Raw genomic sequence first — 9,246 nt, 5'->3', positions numbered from 1 at the left:
CAAATCATCTTGTACATCAAATCCCCCTCTATGCCTGAAAAGCGTGTCTTGCCCCAGTTGGAAATGCTCTGAACTCTCACACAAACGGTAGCATCTCCAGCATATACATTCTGCATGATGAAACAGGAAATTGGGTAACACGATGATGCCAGATCTTCCGTGGCCATTTCAGGGAAAACGACAAAAAAATCCAGCCTGCCTGCCAGGAGGAGTTATCCTGTGGGCAAGCCGCGGTGTAAAAAGAGAGGGCAAAATTATATTTTTTTTCTGTTGCAAAAAGAGTAAAAAATTATTGGGTGGGTTGGGGTTTTTTTTTTGTTTTGGTGGGTTTTGGTTGGGTTTTTTTGGTTTTTTTTTTTTTTTCAGAAAGAAAGAGGCTGAACGTACGCGCGGCTGGGGAGCGGGGGGTGCCGGGGAGCCCGGTGGGTCCCCAGCTCGGGGACCACGTGCGAGCGGGCGGCCCCGGCGAGGCGGCGCCGTGGGGGCTTCCGGGGGCTCCGTGTCCCGCAGCACCTGGAGGCGCGGCCTCGGACACAGCCACGGCCCCGGCCCCGGCGCGGCGGCGCGCTCGGCGCGCTCCCTCCGCCCGCCCACCTCCACATGCACACCCGCGGCGGGAGGAGGAGCGGCATCTTCCTCGCCGTCTTCGTTTCGCCAATTTAATTCCCCCTCGTCCTCGCCCCTTTTTCTTAATTTTTTAAAAAAATTTATTTTATTATTATCACTGTAATTATTTGTCGGGGTGCTCAGGCCGGCTCCCGCCGGAGGGGTTGGATTATACCTCGGGGGATCCCCGCGGCTTCTCGGGAAGGTAGGCAGCAGCTGATGCAATCCGGGGGGACGGGGACGCGGCTCCCCGCGCAGTCTTTGTCTCCGCGCCGCGGCCGCGCAGCGCGGGCCGGAGCCCGCCGCGGCCCGCGCTTTGTGTCCGCCGTGTGCGCAGCGTTTTCCGCCCCCCCCGCTTCCTTTCCCCCCCCCCCCCCCCCCAAACGTGCCGCCTCGCCCGCGGGCGCTGCCGATTTCAAACGCTAAAAATGCGCGCGGCGACTCGGGGAGGGGATGGGGGAGCCCAGCGACATCGTTGCGGCGGGGTCGCGGGGCGGGAGGGGACGGGGGTGGCGGGGGGGACACGGAGCCGGCCATGCGGCATCTCCCCGTGGATGGAGGGCGCTGCTGGGTGGCGGGGGGGGCTGGCCGCCGGGATGCTGCCCTAGCCAGCCGCTGCGGCATGCCTTAAAAAAAAAAAAAAACCAAAACCAAAACCAAAAAGAGAACAAAAAAAAAAAAAGGCAGGCAGCAGCTACGAGCTTTCGCTGGCAGCTCAAAAAAAAAAAAATTATTTTCACCCTGGCAAACGTGAGGGCTGGAGCTGCGCGGCTGGGCCGCGTGTGCCGCAGCCCCCGCAAGATGCGCGGTGGCGGCTGTAGCCCTGCCTTGCTGGGAAACCTCCCTGCCTTGCGCTTCCATCCAGCGCTGCCGTAGGGTCAGTGGAAGTTTTACGGTATTCGGAAAATGCAGGCTGGGCCCACGGCGCGCACGCGTGTGTGTTTGCCCGTAAATACATAGTAACAGCTAAGCTGCTCGCTTTCAATGAGCCGAAGACGAGAACAAAAAGGGACAGTTTTGAATGCCTGGGTATGCGTTTGCTCACGTGTATATACGTCCAGCTTGCTCTTATGGCAATGGGTTTGTTCCATTGTTTTGCAGAGTTTTTAATGCAACCTGTAGCTAGGATATAGCTCCTTGTGAAAGGGGAGACGAGGAGGTGTCTAAACCTGGGCTTTGTTTATGTGACATTAGAAGAACTGAAATAAAATCCGTGTTTGGCAGCTGGTTGATTTTATGGAAGGCGAAGTTATAGTCTGTGCCACCAGCTGAACCCGCCACATGTCCTTAGGCTATTCGGTGTCCCACGGATGCTCTGGGGCATTTCTGCTAACCTCTACTCCAAATGGTAGTAACCTGTGCTTTGTGGTGCTTCATTCACCTTTTGGTTTGTTTGGGTTTTACTCGTGCTTGAAAGACAAAATAACACATATCAGCTATTGTTCTAAAAGTAAAGTATTAGAAAAAGATCCTTGTTAATTGATAAAATACATTCTGGAAGAAAAAAAAATAAGGACATTCTGAGTCTAACCATCTTAGATCAGATGTAAAAACAGCTACAAGGGGAGAAAGAAAGAGCATCTTTCGATCTAACTTTTACTTCATTTGCCACTGAAGTACCAACTTGGTTTAAAAAACCTCTAATAGGAAATTCCGTCTGTTGCTGAAGGACACAGAGAATCAATAACTGCCCTTTTCAGGCCAGGAGTCCATGCTGAAATTGCACCTAAATCGACTGGCAAAACCTGCCTGAAATCTAGGAATTGCCATATTCCCAGTGAGCAGAAGCCTTCTGCTGTGGCTTGGTGGAAATTCACTGACTAAAATGGGATCTGCTTCACTGTCGTACCGAACGACTCCTATTTGACTTTGCCTTTTTGGAAGGGTTTTGTTGGTTTTTTTCTTTTTAAGAGGCACCATAGAGCGAGCACTTCACTGAAGCACACTGCAGCATCCTCTGGCTCGTCACTTGAGACTATTTATGCTGTAGTTGGACCAACTGGGCTCTCCAGCCTGAGTGAGGATGGGAGATGTGCTCGCAGCGAACGCCACGCTCCACATACCCCTGTGCAGAGGATTATCCTCTGAGTTGTTCGAGGCTTTCTGCAGACTGCCGTACAACATGGAGGATCAATTGTCCTCCATGTCCAAATCCTGCTTTTTACAAGGGTTTTAAAGGCATGGAAGGGGAGGCAGGGTGCTTTCAGTTTGTCTGCTTGCAGGTTGCTCATCCTAGGTCTCTGTCGTACATTTTGTCAGGATTTTCTGGTTTTAGGGTTTGTTCTTTACCAGGGGAAGAGTGGTGACTGAGCAGAAATGGGACTTGCCTTCCTCCCATGCTCTCCCCTGTCTTTTTCTCAGCTTGCTCATTTCAGTAGAAATACACCTAGCACATAGCGTGACAATAACCACCACTTCAGAAGTTTGTATTGTGAAGGCAAATGAGATTTTGGGGGGATATTTAAATAAGCTAAGCCTGAATTCAGTTTCCTTTCTGATTGGTATTTATTGCTGTGACCTTAATCCCATCCAAGAAGTTTGAGCAGCAACTCTTGGGAAAAATGGCAGCTTTTTCATGTTGAAAGCATTTCATGACCCTTTTCCAGTTAACTCTCATAATATTTGTGTAAGCTTATCAGGTAAATATCGCTCTGAGTCTCTTACAGTCAAGAAAACTGAAGCAAAGAAATTACTTGTAAACTGGGGGGGGAAGGAAAAGTGAGTTACATATGAACATACACAAAGGGTTCTTCCTTCTGTAGTACAAAATTTATTTTAAATAAGAATTTCAGAGCTCTTATTTATCCTTTCCAAATACATCTGGATAGTCTGTTCCATTGCTGTTCCCCATAAAGTACCACTCATACAGCGCTTCCACTTTCTGTGGAAGACAAGAGTTCGTTTATTTGCGGCAGTGCGTCCTGGGATCTCTTCAGCAAAACCAAGACTGTTGAGAGGATTTCACAGAGAAATATAATTAGGAAAAAATGTGGCTATATTCCTCTGCCAGATGCCTTCTCTAAATTGACTGGGAAGGGCCCAAAACAAAAATGTACTTAAAACCATTTTCCTTTATGGCTCATCTTTAAGTGTTTTGCCTAAAGTAATGAATCACTGGGTGAATCAGACTGGGATTTTATGATTTCTTATTTGCCTGCCTTTGATCAGCTGAGTAGCCTGTCGAGACTTAATTTGGGACTGTCTTCCCTTTCTTTATGGCAGCATGGAAGGGAAGTGTGGAGAACGATGGGGCAGAGCAGGAACATTTTCATGTTGCAGCGCAAGGTCACGCAGTACCTAGAGAAAGGTTGAGGATCCACATTTGTGCTCATCACTTCTGTTTTACAGCATCCTTCTCCGAGCTTCCTTCTTAAGTCTTCTGTCACTTGTTTGTATCCCTCTCCCTCCAACCTTTTCTTTTAACTGTTTCCATCCCTCACGCCGTGGGGGCTGCATGAGAGAGGAGCCTGGAAATGAAAGGTGATGGCTTGCAGCCGCCAAGCAAACAGCTGCAACAGCTGGAAGGCCTTCCAGCTGCCGCACTGCCCACAGCCTGATGGCATTGCCGGTGGGCAGGACGGGCACGTGTTGGCACCTCGAGCCCACTGGAGCTGAGCCGCCAGCGGGGCTAGGGTGAACCCGCTTCCTTCCGCCGCAGCCTGCTGCAGAGGGGCAGTACCGAGGAGCTGGAGGCAATGACATTTCAAGCACTGCAGATGTTTGCTCAGTGGATGTGAGTCAGTCTTTAATTTCCAAAGTCTTTGTTATCTCGGTGGCTCTTCTCTAATCTGTCCATTTTGTCCTTCCTGTAGACGAGGAGTAAATTGGGAGCTTTATGTTCCACATGTCAGGTGTCACTAATGCTAAACAAAAAGGACATAGTTGCTTTCCTGCCTCTCAACGTGATACTGTTATGTTTAAAGGCCATTATTTATTTTTGTCATTTAAGTGAATAATCCATGCACAGAGTTTCAGGCTCAGTGTTTCATTATTTATATCCAGGGAGTCTTACTGGTCATATTGCTCTTCCTTGAAAGAACTTTCAAAAGTATGAGAAAAGAAAGAGGTATCGCATCTCAGGCTTCGCAGGAATAAAAACAGCTTGTGTGAAACTCAAGCACTGGGTTCTGATGACTTGTAACTGACCAAGAGGCGTTCTTGGCAAAACTCCCTTTGAGAAGAAAGTTGAGTCATATTTCATCTTTTAAGAAAATTATCTTGAATTCCATAGTTAAAATTGCTTAGCATTTCTTGGATATTTGCCATCCCCAAGACCGTTTGACTGCGGGAGGCGCGTGGTGAATGAAGTGCCCGGCGAGGGTGCAAGGGCACATGAGAAAAACCATACCCAGAGATGGGCGAGACGATGTCTGACCTGACCACTTTTACCCACATGCCTCTCACATACTGGGTCAGCTTTTGGTCAGCCATGTGCCAAGATGGCACTTTTAAAATTATGTCATTTACAGGATATTAAAAAAAAAAAGGCTTGTGAATTAAGCCATCACCATTACCACCAGGAGTGATGATGTCACTGTTAAAAACACAGCTTCTAGCACAGTGTTTTCTGAGATTATACCTCTTTCAGGTACTGCCCAGAAAGGATTCATGCTTGAGCCAGCAGAAGAAATAAAGTTAGATTGTCTGTGTTACCGTATATTTTCAAATACAAACTTTTTGAGCCCATTATTGCTGTTGTGGAATTTTAACAGTCCAGAAAACTGGAGTGGCAGGGATTTTTATTATTTTTTGATGTTTCGAAAGGCAACGGAGAAAATGATCCTAGTTCTTGGAATGTGTTTTAATGGCTTGTGAAGGTCTCAGTGTCCTTGAGAAAAATAAATTCATTTTATCTTCTTGTGTCATCTCACAATCCTCCTTCTGAAGTCTGTGACCAGTTGTAATCTTTCCCATATTCTGCAAGGAGCACACGATGAATAAATTATCCATAAGGGCTTTTACAAGACATGCCATGGGATGTTTAAAGAGAAAGCCAAGCTCCTAGGCCAGAGCAGTGCTTTTTCTACTAAATAGAGGAGCTGAATCCACTACCACACACAGACCTTTGAGGTTCCTTTAGAAGGGTCATTAGCTCTTTCCTGGTTTTCTCTCAGGGTGATTCCTGCTTCAAGAAGGAGTGTTTTCCCATCCAAGTAGAAAAGTTTGAATTAAGAGCAAAATTCTTATTTCTTCTTTACTATGTATGTGTTTGGAGAGACAGGTTTGATGGCAAGTATCTGGAAGTTTTCTTTCTGGGAGGTTTAAGGCTGGGCAGAGTAGTAGGCACGGTGACTGGAAGTGATTGGGATTGCTACAGTCACTCTTCAGATGATTATTTACTGCCTTTCAATGTGAATTAGGAATAAAGCTCAGTCTAGGAACTTTTGCCAACATAGTTGTTTGGGGGGGGGGGGGGTGTTGCATTTATTTTATGACATTTCTTGAATGAAAAGGTCTTAAAAGTAAAAATATTACCATGCTGCTTCCAGTACAGGTCAGCATCAACATACGGTGAATTTTTATTAGTTGAAGCATTTTTATTTTTTTTTATTCCCACAGCATTAGTGGCACCTACACCTGAGGTGGCAACTTGCTCAGCCCAGCTGTCCCAGTGTCAAAGCTCCTTTTGGGAGCAAAGCTATTGCAAACCCCTCCCATGGTCCAGGGTGGATTGTCCTCTGGCAGCACCAGGCTCCACTGTAGAGGCCAAGTGATGAGCCTGGAGCAGACACTGGACTTGTAGAATTAAAGCTGGTTGATGTGAAGCCTACCCTTAGGGACTGTAGATTTTATTTAGACTCCGTGATTTGTCACATCCATGAACTTGAAATTTAATATAGGTGATTTAGGCGTGAAATTCATGTGACCACCTGTACTCCACTGACTGTGGAGAATGCCTAGAGTGATTAGGAATGACAAAAGTTTTGCTCTGTATATGTCTATGGTAAAGTTATCTTTGCAAAAAATTTGTGGTTTCCATAGTGATTTATTCCAGGTATCACACTTCTATCACCCTTTTACTCTGAATCTGCAAGCGCTTCACAAACTGAGTGTTATTGTCACTATTATCATCTTAATTTTGCAGATGGAGGTGCTAAGGACAAGGTGGTTATCCTTTGCCAAAGAGTTGCAATGAGTTCATGCTGTGACAGTGAAAGTTTCTATCCCTGGCCTCACCGCGCTCTCTTCACCCTCCTCGTGTTTTGGCGCTGAGATCAGGTTTTCTCATACTTGGAAATGCAATGCATTATTTCACTGAACAATTTTTTTTATTTCAGGGGTTTGCTTTGGTGTTTTTTTAGTAAATCACTTAACCTAGCAAGAACCTGAGGCAGATGTGCGTGCTGTCGTGCTGCTTCAGGAGCAACTCGTCTGCCTGAAACCTGGGATCTGCTGAAATGATGGCTGGTGCTTCAGCTGGCACTGCTTGCACTAAGACTTTGCTGTGTCTACACTCGATCCATTTTTCACAGAATCAGAATTTTGGTTAAAACAAAAAAAAAAGGTTGTTTGCGCTGCAAAGATTCCTTGTGAACAAACCAGCCAGCCGTTTTCCTGCCAGTCTGGCCTTGCAGCATCTCAGCTATGGAGGGGCAGAATGGCGAAGCAGGAGCTGCATGTTAGTGAGCAGTGAAGTCTGCTCTCCAGCACGCTGTTTGCCTCACAGGAGTGCTAATTTCAGCACGTGCTTTTGAAACACTTAATGAGGAATTTATTAAGCACAGGCAATGTCAAGGCAGTTCTGAAAAATCCTCCTGGGGGACCGTGATGGAAAACTGCGCCCAAAGGGAAAGCTGCTCTGCTTGAACCTTTACACGGGTTTTTAAATGCAGGGGGATACAGATCTCGGTACAGAGGTTGTCACATCTATTAAGGAATTGTTTATTTTAGGAACTCATGGTCACAAGAATCTTCAGGATTCAGTGGGCTCGGTCCTTGCCACCTCAGCAGCCACTGTCTCCTGTGGCTTTATCCTTTTATAAAAAGATCACGCTTCTCTTCCAAAATAGGTAGGCTATTTTATCCTCGCAGGCTCCGGGAAGACTGTTCCAGAATGTCACTGCTGAAACCACCCTCTGCTTGCCAGTCTGCATTTATTTATTAGCAGCCTAAATCCATTATTTTATTCTTTTTATTGTGCCGACGTTTTAATACCCGAGCAGTTGCTCCGCTGGTATCTGTAGTGGAAGTCTCTTCTGCAGAGGGCTTGAAAAGGCCCCAGCTCACATCCACGCCATCCTCGCACCAGGCAGGACCGGGCCCCGTCTGCCACCATAACCACGGGCATAGTTGCTCCTTCAGTAGAAAAAAGGAGGTCCTGCCCTACTGTGGACCTCGAGGCTCGCCTTTAAACTTTGCACCTGAAATTTGGACGGTTTGGGCTCTTGAGGAAATGTTAAGAGCACGTGTAAACTTCATGAGAATATTACATTTCTGAGAAAGTATTTACAGGGGAAAAAAAAAATAATGCTCATTTGCAAAGCCCTTTTCGGCATGGTGGGGGCGTGGTATAAACCAGAAGTATTGGGTCCTGTAAACTTAATTTGAAACAGGCAAACGTTGTGACTGAACAAGTGAACTACAGCTTCCTGCCTCGACATAGTGCCCTGAAAGAGCTGGGGATGCTCCTGCTTCTTTGGTTCCATGAGAGCACTTTGATGGTTTTGAGGTAGCCCTGAGAATTTGAAAATATCCCCAAATTAATCTGGCATCTGAGCCTTTACCACGTACCCCAGGGTGAGTTGTTGCTTGGCAATACTGCAGAAAATTCATTCACAAAATGGGAACTGAGAGTGTTGTGGTGCAGGAGCTTGTTCGTGAAGAACATCCTGTTGCCTGAGCACCACGCTGGAGTTGTAGCTTGGCCGAGAGTGCTCAAACTCTGGAAAATATTGGTCTTTCAGTTGCTTTGCATTGCTGATGAGGAGATATGTCACTGTAGCAGACTTGCCTGATATGCCCTTGGTGTTATTCTTGGTGCTTTTAAGCAAGACATCTATCAGAGGAGAGATCGCCTGATCTCTAGATAATAACTGCTTGACACAAGATACACATTTCTTTTTCTTCCTCTGATACATGAGCTTAGGGATTTGGTTTTGTCTGTTTCTGTCCTTGTTCAGAATAAGTTTAACCATACACAAAGCATCTTCTGTACATCCTCTTTACCAAAAAACCTTAACATATTCAAATACCTGGAGTACTGATACAGAGCACTGGGATAACTCTGTCCCTCTGTTCCATCCACTTACATCAGCATGGACACAAGATATTTTATATTTTTAAGCAAGAGGCAACATGGAGAGCATACAGAAGATAAACACTGAAAATCAAAATGGTACTTGGACAAGCAAATCATTTTTATTCCTTAATTTGTAGGTAATTAATATTTTTTCCTGAAACAAATAGGATTGGTTTGCTCACTAGTTAATAAATACAAGTACTGTCTTCAGCAGTTGGTTGCGGGACTGGGTAAATTTGTAAGGTTAGTGAAGTTGATCTCGTTAAGGCAGATAAGGTTACTACTGTTCTGCAGTACATTTAGGTTACAATCTGAGGTCCTTCTAACAATACAAAATTGATTGGTAAGGATGGTCTCTCTTGTCCAGGTTTCACTGGTTTCTTCTGGTGATACTGTCTGCT

General features: G+C 46.0%; 1 protein-coding gene across 3 annotated transcripts in view; it reads left to right on the top strand.

The window, feature by feature from the left end:
* Positions 1-363: 363 nt before the first annotated feature.
* SLC38A1 (solute carrier family 38 member 1) overlaps positions 364-9,246 on the top strand; it is a 44,236-nt gene continuing 35,353 nt past the window's right edge. For all 3 annotated transcript variants that reach the window (XR_008577406.1, XR_008577405.1, XM_054827863.1), the window contains exon 1: positions 364-811. The gene's annotated coding sequence lies outside the window, so the exon portion shown is untranslated. The remainder of the gene's footprint in view (positions 812-9,246) is intronic.

Source organism: Grus americana, chromosome 1 (genome assembly GCF_028858705.1).
Source record: "Grus americana isolate bGruAme1 chromosome 1, bGruAme1.mat, whole genome shotgun sequence".
NCBI lineage: Eukaryota > Metazoa > Chordata > Aves > Gruiformes > Gruidae > Grus > Grus americana.
The sequence above is the reverse complement of the archived record's forward strand: the minus strand, read 5'-3'. Positions and strand labels throughout refer to the sequence as shown.